The sequence below is a fragment of the Elephas maximus genome, chromosome 6 (genome assembly GCF_024166365.1).
Source record: "Elephas maximus indicus isolate mEleMax1 chromosome 6, mEleMax1 primary haplotype, whole genome shotgun sequence".
NCBI lineage: Eukaryota > Metazoa > Chordata > Mammalia > Proboscidea > Elephantidae > Elephas > Elephas maximus.
This window is the reverse complement of record NC_064824.1, coordinates 38,551,320-38,565,879: the sequence shown is the minus strand read 5'-3', so window position 1 is coordinate 38,565,879 and position 14,560 is coordinate 38,551,320.

Here is a 14,560-nt window from a genome sequence, read left to right as displayed (position 1 = left end):
TGCCATATCAGCAAATGAAGGTCCCGAAAGCTTTACTCCATCCACATCATTAAGGTCAACTCTACTTTGAGGAGGCAGCTCTTCCCAGTCATCTTTTTAGTGCCTTCTAACCTGGGGGGCTCATCTTCCAGCACCATATCAGACAATGTTCTGCTGCTATTCATAACGTTTTCACAGGCTAATGCTTTTCAGAAGTAGACTGCCGGGTTTCTCTTCCTAGGCTGTCTCAGTCTGCAAGCTCGGCTGAAACCTGTCCTCCATGGGTGACCCTGCTGGTATCTGAATACTGGTGGCATAGCTTCCAGCATCACAGCAACACACAAGCCCCCACAGCACGACAAACTGACAGACACGTGGGGGAATTAATTTGTCAGGCTATTTTTATCCCATGCCATATCTATTGTCCTCCAGGGTCTTTTTTTTTTTTTTTTTCAGTTTTCTCTGCTAATTATTTTTTATTCCAGTTTATCCTTCAGTTTATCTACCCTAAAAAATTTTATTTAATCTACCCTACTCTGACCAAATTAACAACAACCCTCACAACTATTTAACACCTTATCATTCACGTAAATAAGGCTCTTTTCTGATTTTCTCCAGTCAAATTCTGTCTTTTGTTAGGAATTCTTATACGTTTAACCTTGCCAATAACAGCATTGCTTTAAATAGCAGAACACGGTTTCAACTCAGTTGAGTGTTGTGAACTTCCCGCATGCTTATTTGCTCTTTTAAAGTGCCATTGCTTTCTATTAATCAAGTTTTTAATTTAACAGTGATGCACGGACTCCTTTTTAGCTGTCTCAACTTTAAATTGCTCCTCATGTTATTATTTTGTAGATTTCATTTTCTTAGAAAAATATACAAATTTTTTATATTTTCATTGACATTACCTCTGATTTCCACTGCTCTAACATTAAAACCTCTTTGAGTTTGAATCCTCTGAATTTGGAATCAGCTTTCAGCTTTTATTCTGAAAGCATTTATTAAGGTCAACCAAACATGTATGTTCACTTTTCCCAAAGAACTTGGTATCCTACCCCGAAGACTATTTGTAACCTGAAGCGTTTTGAATGTTATCTCCCTGATTCACCTAATAGCTCTGTCATTTGGTCCTATTGACCTGTTGGAATAGGGTTCTTTTTGGTCAGAATTGAAGATCTTTTGATTGATATTTATATAAATTTTCAATTCAACTTGATCTCTTAGGATCACTTATGTGACAGAGAAAGAGATTATATGCTTTGGTGGGGTTTGTCTGTAAAATATCACAGGTTATTTTTCAGTAATCTCTCATGTAAAAAAAAAAAATGGCAAATTGTTCTGGTATGTGTGGGCAGCAAAAATGTATTAATATTTTATAAGTCTGTGTCATTAGAGGGAATAGAGGCTTTTGAAATATCATCTTGTTAATCAGTTGATCTTTCCCCTCAATAATCAGACGTTTCAATTTGTTTCTAAAATGATATTTTCAGGTAATATAAAGTAAAATCCATTTAATTAAAAAATGACATTTGAAAATAATAGATTTTTTTTTCTTGTATTGAATTCTATTCTCTCACCATTCTTGGTGACTAATTCACTTGGTGGCTAATTCATTGCTACTATCATTTAAAACTTTGATTCTTCTAAATTTTAATGGTTTAGAAGTGAGATAATTAGAAAATGCATGATAATGACTAATTAGAATATGAGCAGCACTATGCCTGAAGCATAAATAATGAGTGGGAAATGTTTTTTTTTTTTTTATGTTTGCAATTTTATCGGTATTTGAGAAATGCAATTATAATTTTCAAAAGCAATTTTGCTTATACAAAGAAATTTTAAAACAGAATTTTATCTTGAGACCTCCAAATATGTTCAAATATGTTAAAATTTCACTTATGTCCCTTTAATTCTGATATATAAAAACAACTGTGAATTTGGAGCTGAGATTTCTTTCTATTTATAAAAAGGAAGTTTAAAAAATAAAAAGGAAGTTTAGGGTTACATTAAAATATGTATCTGATCTCATTTTTGAAAAGTATTAGACAGCAGGCTCATTCACTACAGGCCAGTTCGTTGGCATTGGTGGGGATACAGAATGAATATTCTGAAAGGTATTTAACTAAATTAAAATTCTATTTATTTACCCTCTCACCAGAAGACTATGGGCTAAGGTTGTTTTGATATCAGGCATTTCATAGGTTTATATACAGAGGTATTTTTGGTAAAATTGTAAGGGTAAGGTGCCTGGACAGATTTTTGAATTCAGATGACTTATTGATCATTACTGAGGATGATTTGGGAATTGCAGGTGTATTACAATAATTGTTTTGCCGCTAATTCCATTTTAAGATTTCCGATTAGGTGGGTTACTTTTAGATCTGGTGGTCAAGAGTGAGTTCACTGGAAAATCAACTCTATAAAGTATACAAGGACTTTAGTTATTTCAAATCTAGAATTGTTCAACTTTGTATCCTTCCCAATGTAATTATCTGTCTTAGAAAAAATATAAGCGAGAATCCAAATTCCAGAATATTTGATGTATATAGAAAAAGACCAATTATAAAATCTTTACAGATCGTTGCAATAATCCATGAGAGCATTTACTAAAATTTGCCTTATATGTATATATTTAAATATAATTTGCAAATAAGCTCTAATTATAGAGTATGGAGTGGCTTTAATTTGTCCATCTATGAGTCTCTAAATTAAGAATATTTCCTGAACTGGCCAAAAAACACTGGATTTTATACCCCATTTTACTTTGAAAATTGGCCTGATTCCCAAGTCATCTGAACATGAAGAGCTTGAATCAACCTAAAAACAACGAATCACAGAATATTCATCAGTAAGCAAAATGAGAAAGAAGTGAGGTCACTACCAACTTTGATTTCTGGGAATTAGAGATCTAAAAAATAGCAATAGATGAGAGCAGTACTGGAGAACAAGGAGAGCTCAACAGAGGAAATATAAATTAAATATCACTGCAATCCCATGATAAAATAAATGATTTATCTGGAAAAATAAAAATTATCCAACTGACTCAAAAATGAAGAGATAACTTGGATATCATAATAACTATACAAAACATTGAAATGTAGTCTAAGTTTTGTGCCTAAATATTCATTAGTCTCCAAAGGTTATATGGGTGAGTTTTACAAAACTTTGGAGGAATAGATAATTCCTGTATTTTATTAACTCTTCCAGAAAAACATGGGAAGCTGTTTTCATTGTAGGGCATGTGCAACTTAAGCTTTATCAGTCACAGGAAATCATCACCTATCTTCTAGCTTCTGTAATATGATGAAATAATATCCACACCAAGTAACCCTTCTCCGCCCATGCTTGCTGTACTGTGCCTAGATAAGAAGCTCCCTCAGTATCCTCTTCAGTAAATGCCCTATGACCAAACACACATGTTTTAAATATAGCTGACGGATACAATCTCCATGGGCTCCCCTCTTCCTGTCATGTTTCGCATGAAAATCACAATAAAGGTGCTTGCTCGTAGTCCCTCAATATCTCTGCCTTCTGACCCCTCCCTACATTTTCCTCATGTGCCCCTTCAGACATGCTGTGAACAGCAGAGACTGTGAGTATTATAAATCTTCAAATGTTTCTGGCCTCTTTCTCTTGATTTGTGTCCGACCTTGTTGCTGTTTTTAGTTGCCATCAAGTCAGCTTCGACTCATGGCAATCCTACGTAGAACAGAAGGAAACATTGCTTGGTCCTGTGCCATCTTCACGGTGTGCTTGAGCCAACTGTGATGGCCATTGTGTATTTTGAGTGCCTTCCAGCCTAGGGGGCTTATCTTACAGAATGTTATCAGCCAATATTTTGTTATGATCCACAGGATTTTCACTGGTTAATTTTCAGATGTAGATTGCCAGACCTTTCTTCCTAGCCTGTCTCAGTTAGGAAGCACTGCTAAAACCTGTCCACCATGGGTGACCCTGCTGGTATTTGAAATGCCAGTGGCATAGCCTCTACCTTCATATAAACACTCAAGCCACCCAAGTATGATAATTGACAGATGAGTGCTGGTTCACCCATACCGTATCTCAAACATTATTATTATATCAAGCTACTCAGTATGTATGCCGAAAATTTTTTTCAGCAGTAGAATGTAAATGGAAGTAAGAATACGGCAGTCTGTAAGAGAAATTCCGTATTTCTATTCACCCTACTGAGAACTTCTAATTTCTACCATGAGATGCTGCTTAGACAAGACCTCAAAATAATCCAGATGGAAGAGATCTGAGCTTAGTTGTTAGCAGAGCTAAACCAGTCAGCCATCAGACACATAAGGAAGAAATTCATGTGTAAAATGCTCCTACAAATCAGTAGGAAAAATGACAAAGGATATGAACAGGCGTATCACAGAAGACAAAATTTAAATGAGTGACATAAAAAAAATTCAGCTTTGTTAGGAAAATGCAGGGAAATATAATTAAAATATCAAATAATACATCTCCTTTAATTTACCAGACTGGAAAAACGCACAGATAACATGTAGTTAGTATTGGTGAGTATATGAGGAATTGAGTACCATATGCCTTTGGTGAAAATGTTACTTATTTTGAAATTCAGGCTTGCAGTATCTATTATTAAAGAGCTCTGGTGGCACAACAGTTAGGTGCTTTGCTACTAACTGAAAGGTTGGTATTTCAAACCCACCCAGCAGCTCTACGGGGAAAATAATACTGGTGACCTGCTCTCTTAAAGATTCCAAAACCAAACCATTGCTGTGGAGTCCTTCTCAGCTCATGGTGACCCTGTAGGACAGAGTAGAACTGCTCTGCAGGGTTTTCGAGGCTGTAATCTTTATGGAAGCAGACTGCCATTATCTTTCTCCTGTGGAGCAGTTAGTGGGTTCAAATCACCAACCTTCTGGTTAGCAGCCAAGCACTTCAACCACTGCACCACCAGGGCCTGTAAAGATTACAACTTACAAAACCCTATGGGGTCTTTCTATCTTGTCATGGGGTTGCTGTGAGTCTAAATCAACTCAACAGTACCTAACAACAATAACAACATTAGATTACTAATTGTGTAAACCTACAGCCTCAGAATTTACACTTCCGAAATCTTAGAGAAATACTTGTGCACATACATGGTCATGTACAATTCTTTGTTGTAGCAGGATTGGTGAGAACTTAATCAAACATCTTTTCCTGTCGCTTTGTTAAACAGTATTGAGAACAGGCAAAAATAGCTTAGCTAACTTGCTCAGGGAAATACTTGCTCCCGGAAGATAGGGTCATGTACTGACTATAATAGCTGACTGACAGGATTAACAGATTTCCCATCAAAACTTAAGCTTCAAGACCCTTGCCTCTGATGCCCACAAATCCAAAGGTGTTAGATCATAGACTCTGCCCAATCCTCATCAGTTCCTCACAAGACTTTCTTAAAAAAAAAAAAAAAAAAAAAAACTAGTTCAGGCCCTAAGGCCCAGAGCCTCCTTTCTGAGACATTCCTAAGACATTGTCAAGGTGATAGTCTCTCTTACTACAATCAGTCTAAAAAATTTACTATTGCTCTATTACATTACCTGATGGCCCTGATGGTCTTTTGAGAATTGAAGTTCAACATTTAAGCACTAGTAAAAAAAAAAAAAAAAAATTTTTTTTTTTTTTAGGACAAAGCACTAGTGAAGAACCTGGCTCTTAAATCAGACTTCCTGGGGCTAAACCCTAAATTCACATCTTCCTAGCCATGTTATCTTGAGAAAATTATCCCACCTTTCTGTTCCTATTTCCTTGAAGTGTAAAATAGAGATAATAGTGGAATTTATTTATAAGATTCTTGTGAAGAGTAAAATTATTTTGCTTAAATCACTTTTGATAAGGGCCAGAGTAAACCCTCAAATAAGTGTTAGGTATAACCCTACCCCACCAAAAAAAAAAAACCTGTTGTCATCGAGTGGATTCTGACTCACAGGGACACACAATGATGGAGTAGAACTGTCCCATAGGGTTTCCAAGGAGCGCCTGGTGGATTCAAACTGCTGACTTTTTGTTAGCAGCTGTAGCACTTAACCACTATGCCACTAGGGTTTCCAGTGTTAGGTATAAACAACAGTAAATAAATAAATGATCTAAATCTCTATCAACAGAAGAATGACTAAAGAACCTACAATACGTTCATAGTATGTATTAGTTAAAAAGAATAAGAATATATAGATTTGATAGCATGAAAATATGGATTGATAATTAAAGAAAAGCAAATTGCAACACAAAACATATGATGTGAATCACATAGGAAAACCTACAGCCATGTATTTTACATGTGGTCATTGTATGAAAACCTTCTTAAGGACCCTATCAAAACAAAAACAGTGCTTCTCTCTGAAGAGGGGAATGGGTGTGCAGATGATAGAAAAGTTGTGTTCCCACTTTTTCCTTTAATAACATATTTATGTACTAATTTACATTTTTTTAAAAGAGCATGTTTTTCTTAAAGATTCCTTTAAAACAGTGTAGTGATGGGAAACTGTACCTCTAAAAAAAAAAAAAGTGTATGGAATTTAAAATATGCATCCAAAATAGCTATCATTTTCATCCAAAACTTCCAAGTAATTTTCTAATGAATATACAAAGTATTTTCAAATACTGCTTTATTTACAATTTTCAAGAGTCAGCGGCTGTTTTTATCGAACCACTGAGCAATTTTAGTCACAAAGAGTCATTCCTTAACCAATGAAAATGTCAAGAGGAGTTTGTTGTTAGGTGCCAACAAGTTGGTTCAGACTCACAGCAACCCCATGCACAACAGAACGAAACAGTGCCCAGTCCATGCCATCCTCAAAATCATTTCTATGTCTGAGCGCATTGTTGCAGCCACTGTGTCAATCCATTTCCTTTACCAAGCTTGATGTCCTTTTCCCGGGACTAGTCCCTCCTGATAACGTGTTCAAAGTATGTGAGACAAAGTCTTGCCATCCTGACTTCTAAGGAGCATTCTGACTGTACTTCCTCCAAGACAGATTTGTTTGTTCTTTTGGCAGTCCATGGTATATACAGTATTTTTGTCCAACACCATAATTCAAGTGCTTAGTTAGGCAAGATATCATTTTGCTTGGATGGTTAGATTGCTTGTTGCTTCATTTAATTTTTGGTAAATTGATACATACTCTTTTAGTGAATAAAATGCTATCTAGAAATCACCGGATATTTTAGATTGTAAGGAAATAGTTTCCTCAATAACAGCATCCAGCTTCATTTATCTGGTCTTTACTGAGAACAAGGAGAAAGAAATTGCAATCATTGAGCTTTAAGGATTAAAACAGAACTTTCTCCTACAAAACTTTTATAGGTATCTGCCAAATATAGTCTTAAACCATATTACTATGGATAACACAGGTATCCTCAATGGCAGTTAATGAATTTCTGTGCTATTTTTTTTTTAATTATAATTTACTGCTTTTAGTTTACAAGTCTTCTCATTTGGAGCCTTACTTAATATTTTAACACATGGAATACAATTAAAACACATTTGCAAAGGCAGCAGATTTTAAGAGAAAGAACGATCAGAAAACATTAAGTTTTATATTTAATTATGCTCATTACTAGATGTAATATACGGTTAATAATTTAACTCCTGTGCACCTCTGTTTCCTCATCTTGACATGAACTTCAGAACTCTTCCTTTTTCCTTCCACAAGCAGGTAATGAGGTTTATGATGTGTTAGGCTCTTTGCTAAGTCTAGGAATGTAAAAGAGAAAGACATGTCCCCTACTTTCAGGTTCTCAGCCTATGAGATAGATATATTAATCAATATCATAAAATAAAATATATGATTATCAAAGAAGTATGATCAAAACACTGCAGAAGTCCAGAGAAGGGAAGGTTCTGACAGAGTCAGGATGGTTTCAAGGGAAATATTTAATTTACCTGATAATATGAAAGATTAGTTGTTTGCCAGACAAAAATGTCATAAGAAAAGAATGTTGGCATAGAAAAAACTATGTGCAGAAGAACGGGGCTGGGAAAGAGGGTTATAAAACTGGCTTGGGGTCAGTGTCTGACCTCCTCCAACTCTACAAGGGGGAAGAGAACCAAGATCAACAGCCCAAGGCTGATTCCTGTGAGGCAGAGGTCAGACATGCCTCCTCTCTCCACTGTCTTTACCAACTCTGACACCAACCGTCCCTCACACAGCACTCTCTACTTCTCTGCTGGGTTCGATAATTCACTGCAGTGGCCGCACAGCTTTTTCTCTCTGTCGGCTCTGAAGCCCACTGTGGCTTCTCCTGCTGCCAGCTCTCTGCTGCCAAGTCTCTCCTGCCACTGCTTCTCAACGTCCTCAGGGTTACAGCTTATTCTCTCTCTTGATCATATACTATTATTATTTTTCTCCATAGGATATATCAGACAATGGTATGGATGGATACGGATGAGACCAAACACAGAGAAGCAGCAAGGAGCCTGAGAGGTATGAAATTAACCTGTGGAATACAGAGTTAATCACATGCCTGAGATTGGAATTTACAAAATCAGTAGCGTAATTTCAGACTTTTGGAAAATATAGAAAAATCACAAAAAAATAAATAAACACATCACTGCATAGCAGTGATTAACCTTTCAGTACATATAATTTATACGTCCTTTTCTATATATACATGTATATTTTAAAGTAAAGGTTATGGCCTCTCTGTGAAATACTCTGTTCATAAACTTTTTCCTAAGCCATCAAATATTTGATAGGATCCTTTACAATGTCTTCATAGACATCATTTATGTGATGTACCATTAGTTACCCTCTTTATTAGGAATTTAGGGATTAGGTCCTGGGTGGCAGAAACAATTTTCACTCTACTACTGTCCTAAAGTTTGGCAGTTTGAACCCACCCAGCAGTGCCATGGAAGAAAGGCCTGGTGATCTCCTTGGCTTATAGCCAAGAAAACCCTATGGAGCAGTTCTACTCTGTAACACATGGAGTTGTCAGGAGTTGGAACTGACTTGATGGCAACAGGTTTGGTTTGGTTTTGGTTACCATTTGAAAAATATTGTCATAAATATCTTTGTATTTTCATCTTTGTTCCCTTGATGAGTTACTTAGAATAAGTTACTAATGTAAAATTTCCATGCAAAAAATAACATATTTTTCAGGTTTTAAAAAAAATTTCTATTTGAAATTCCCCTTCAGGAAGCAATTTACATTTCTACCAGTAGCCCCTTTCCCTGCAGCTTTTTAAACAATGAATTTTTTTTTTATTTTTTCCTGACAAGAGGCAAGGATGATATCTCACTGTTTAATTTACATTCTTTTGATTACTTATGATGTGAGACCTTCGTGTTTATTGTAACCTGTCTCTTGTGTCAGTTTTTCTGTTGGGGTGTTGTAGTCTTATGTTTGATTTAAAAGTTTCCCAGACCTTTATGTTTAGGCAAAGTATAAGATAACAATTGAAATTAGCTATTTAGCCACCCAGAAGCTCTAGAGGCAGCTCAACATTCTAAATGTGTGAAAAAGAGAAACACAGCAAAGGCTTCAGTTAAAAAGAGAAATATATGCAAATATTTGATGAAAAAGTCACAGCTATGCAAATTTATCAAAGGCAGCTATAATGAAGTTAAAGCGTGCACAATTGGTATTTTCAAGATTCAGGTGACTGGAGCAATAGAAGTGGGAGTTTTGTCCTTGTGAATGCAAATAAATCTCCTTCGGTTTCAGAGAAGGTTTAACTCAGGTGTAGACTGTGGCTAGTTAGCAATGTCAATTTTCTATATTCCACTTCTCTCTGGAAGTGCTAGTGAGAGTAAACAACAAATGCCAAGTTGCAATAATGTTGAACATGAGTAATAGGTATCAGCAACCTAGTGAACTTCAGTAGAGACAAAAGGAAGCTGGCAAAGAAAAATTGCACGAGATTAACACATCTCCCACCTGGATATCATCACTTAAAATGGAGGCTCTTTGTTCCACAGACACAAATTGTTAACATGTTCGGCCGCTGACAGAAAAGTTGGAGGTTCAAGCCCACCCAAAGTCTCCTCAGAAAAAAAGGCCTGATGATCTACCTCTAAATAATCAGTCACTGAAGGCTCATTGGAGCACAATTCTACTCTAACACACGGGGCGGGGGGGCGGGGGGGTCACCATGAGTCAGCAAGGACTCAATGCTAACTAGTTTGATTTTTGTTTTCTTGGCCCACAGAAAGTAAGCAGCCAGCCTCTCCTGAAATTTGTATGTACTACTTCCTGAAGACAATACAATAAAATATTCTCACCTGAGTCAACTCTGAGTCATGAAAACCTCCTGCACTATGGCATAAAATAACTTCATCAGGTGTTCTGGGCTATTACCTTTATGGAAGCAGATCTCCAGGCCTTTCTTCTGTGGCACTTGTCAGTGGGTTCAAACCATCAACTCTTATGTTAATAACTGAGAGGAAACTGTTTGTGCCACCTAGAGACCTTCTCACCTAAGGAACCATCATTGCAGTCAATATTTAGAAAATTTCTATCTCCGCCAAAGCCCTCTCATTCTCCTTTGTTTGTAAGTATGGGTTAAATTCCCTTTTTTCTAAAATTTTGTATACGTAGAATCACAAATGATGTACTCATTTGTATCTGGCTACTTTTGCTCAGTATAATGCTTTTGAGATTCAACTATATTGCTGCATTCATTGATAATTCTTTTTTATTATTGCCATATGATAGTCCATGATATTTCATACCACAGAGTATTTATCTATCAATCTGTTGATGGGCATTTGGGCTGTTTGCAATTTGGGGCTGTTATAAATGAAGTTGCTATGTATATTCACATACAATCTATGCATATATGTTTTGATTTTTCCTGGGTATATACCTAGGAATAGAATGATTGGATCATATGGTAAGTATACATTTCACTTTTCCAAAAACGCCGGTTTTCCGAAGTGGCTATACCATTTTACTTTTTCATTAGAAATGTATGAGAGTTTTAGTCACTTCACATCATCGCTGACACTTGGTATGGCCAATCCTTTTAATTATAGGCATTCTAATGGGTATTTAGTGCTATCTCATTGTGGTTTAACTTGCATTTCCCTGATGGCCAATGTTGTTGAAAATCTTTTCATGTGCTTGCTGACCATTCCTAAATCCTCATTGCTAATTCTCTACACTCAATTTTTCCCCCTTCCTTCTTTCCTTCCTTCCCTCCCTCCCTCTCTTCTTTCCTTCCTCTTTTTTCTTTTTTTTCACTTATTATTAGCTTTAAGAGCTCTTTATAGAGTCCTTTGTGAGGTATGCATATTACAAATATTTTCTCTCAGAGTATAGCTTGACTTTTCATGTCCTTAATGATATATCTCAAATAGGGGTATTTAGTTTTTATGACCTCCAGTTTATCAATATTATTATTTTTTGAGGGGGCTTAGTGTCCAATCTAATCTTTGCTTACCACAAGGGCAAAAATATTTTCTTCTATGCAGGAGTTTAAAATTTTTCATATAGATGTAGAATTAATTTTTTGTATACAGTGTTAGGTAAAGGTCAATGCTTATTTGCTTGTTTTTTTTTTTTTTTATATCCACTGATTCGAGCACTTTTTCTTGAAAAGCCTTTAATTTTCACATTGAATCACCTTGGCACCTTTTTAAAATGTAAATTGATTCTATATCTACATATGCAGGTCTCTTTTTGAATTATCTATTCTGTTTTTGAGATACACACACACACACACACACACATGAGTAAACACACACCTCCTTAGGCCAATACTATATTGTCTTAATTAACTACAGCTTTATAAATTCAGGTAGGTGTAAGTTTTTTAACTTCATTCTTTTATTCAAAATATTTTTGGCTATTCTAAGTCCTTTGCATTTATATATATATTTTAGAATCTGGGGTTTTGATTGGTATTCTATTGAATTTATACATGCATTTTCGGTGAATAATCTTAACAATTTAAGTCTTCTTGTCCAGACAGAACAAGGGGATACGGATTGGCTTAAAGTCAGGAAAGGTGTGTGTCAGGGTTGTATTCTTTCACCATACCTACAAAAAAAATTTTTTTTTTTTTTATTCAGTCTGTATGCTGAGCAAATAATACTGGACTATACGAAGAAGAACGGGGCATCAGGATTGGAGGAAGACTTATTAACAACCTGCGTTATGCAAATGACACAACCTTGCTTGCTGAAAGTGAAAAGGACTTGAAGCACTTACTAATGAAAATCAAAGACCACAGCCTTCAATATGGATTGCACCTCAACATAAAAAAAAACATAAAGAACACAAAAATCCTCACAACTGGACCAATGAGCAACATCATGATAAACGGAGAAGAGATTAAAGTTGTCAAGGATTCCATTTTACTTGGATCCACAATCAACAGCCATGGAAGCAGCAGTCAAGAAATCAAAAGACGTATTGCATTGGGTAAATCTGCTGCAAAGGACCTCTTCAAATTGCTGAAGAGCAAAGACGTCACCTTGAGGACTAAGGTGCATCTGACCCACCCAAAACCAAACCAAACCCAGTGCCTTTGCGTCGTTTCCGACTCATAGCGACCCTATAGGACAGAGTTGAACTGCCCCATAGAGTTTCCAAGGAGCACCTGGCGAACTGGAACTGCTGACACTTTGGCGTCTGACCCCAAGCCATGGTATTTTTGATAGCATCATATGCATGTGAAAGCTGGACAATAAATAAGGAAGATGGTAGAAGAATTGACGCCTTTGAATTGTGGTTTTGGTGAAGAATATTGAATATACCATGGACTGCCAAAAGAACAAACAAATCTGTCTTAGAAGAAGTACAACCAGAATGCTCCTTAGAAGCAAGGATGGCGAGACTGCGTCTTACGTACTTTGGACGTGTTGTCAGGAGGGATCAGTCCCTGGAGAAGGACATCATGCTTGGCATAGCACAGGGTCAGCGGAAAAGAGGAAGACCCTCAACAAGGTGGATTGACACAGTGGCTGCAACAATAAGCTCGAGCATAACAACGATGTAAGGATGGCTCTGGACCGGGCAGTGTTTGGTTCTGTTGTGCATTGGGTCGCTATGAGTGGGAACCGACTCAGGGCACCTAACAACAACATTTCATAAACAGCCTATGTCTTCATCTATTTATGTATCTTCTTTACTCTAAGCAATGTTGGGTAGTTTTGTGTACAGGTCCCACACGAATTTTGTAGTATACTGGTCTTGAATAAATTTTATTAAATTTATCTGTAGGTATTTTATATTGATTAAAAAAAATTCCAACTGCATATTGGTAATATGCAGAAATAAAATTGGATTCCCTCTTATACTGCACTTTGGGAAACACTGGTGGCGTAGGGGTTAAGAGTTACTGCTGCTAACCAAAAGTCTGGCAGTCTGAATCCACCAGGTGCTCCTTGGAAACCCCATGGGGTGGTTGTACTGTATACTGCAGGGTCGCTATGAGTCAGAATCAACTCCATGGCAATGGGTTTGGTTTTTGGTATGCTATAGTTTGAGGAGTCCTAGTGGCACAGTGGTTAAGGGCTCAGCTGCTATCCAAAGGGTCAGCACTTTGAACCCACCAGCCCCTATGTGGGAGGAAGATGTGTCAGTCTGCTTCTGTAAGGATTTGCAGTCTTGGAAACCCTATGGGGTAGTTCTACTCTGTCCTACAGGGTCACTATGAGTCAGAATTGATTCAACGGCAAATGGGTTTGTTTTATATTATACTATAGTCTCAAAGTACCTCCAGGACAATAGACATGACTATGGTTGGGCTCACCTCTTTATATTCTTTTTCTCAAGGATAATAATGTCTGGCTGCCTATGGACCAATGTCTATCTAAAAACACGTTTCATATTTTCTTTCGGTATTCTAGTTGTTTATTGTGGAAAGCAAGATCATCCCCAATTACTTCATTATAGCCAGAATGAAATTCTTCAATACCTCTATTTTTAATGTGATGCACTTTTAGAGTAGTAAATAGGCACTCCTGCTCATTCATCTTGTGGCATGAACATTATGGTAGAAATTGGTAGATACTGGCAGAATCACGAGAGTGATGTACTCTAAAAGGGTTGTGCTTTTTCATATACTTTCCTGAGAAGGTAAAAACTACAAAATGCTCCAAATTACTAAAGAATAAACTGTCTTCAACATAGTCAGACAAGAACAGAGCTGATATGAGTCCCATTTTTAACAACTACAAATTCCTGAAAATTCACTAAGAGTTTTACTCTTCAACCTCTACTTCAGCGTAAGAAGTAAAAGGATGTGAGTAAAGCAGGCAAAGGAAATATGCCTTCCCTCTCAAAATATCTGACTTTGCTAGAACTTTCCATATCCTGTAATTAAAAAACAAAAACAAATCTCTTTGGGACCAATAAACAAATATTGAAACACAAGGAATGGTAGTGTTGTAAAGCAGATACTGAGGAAAGGAATACTGATGAGCAAAAACAGAAAACACTTTTAGAAAGTATCAGCTTTTTAAAAAATAAAATTCAAGAAATCATCCAACAATGTATGAAAAGAATTATACAACACAATCAAGTGGGGTTTCTTCAGAGTATGTGAAAGAAATCAATTTAATTCTGTTCTGATCCCAAATGCAAAGGCATTTTCCTCTGACCATAGCCATTAGAGCTT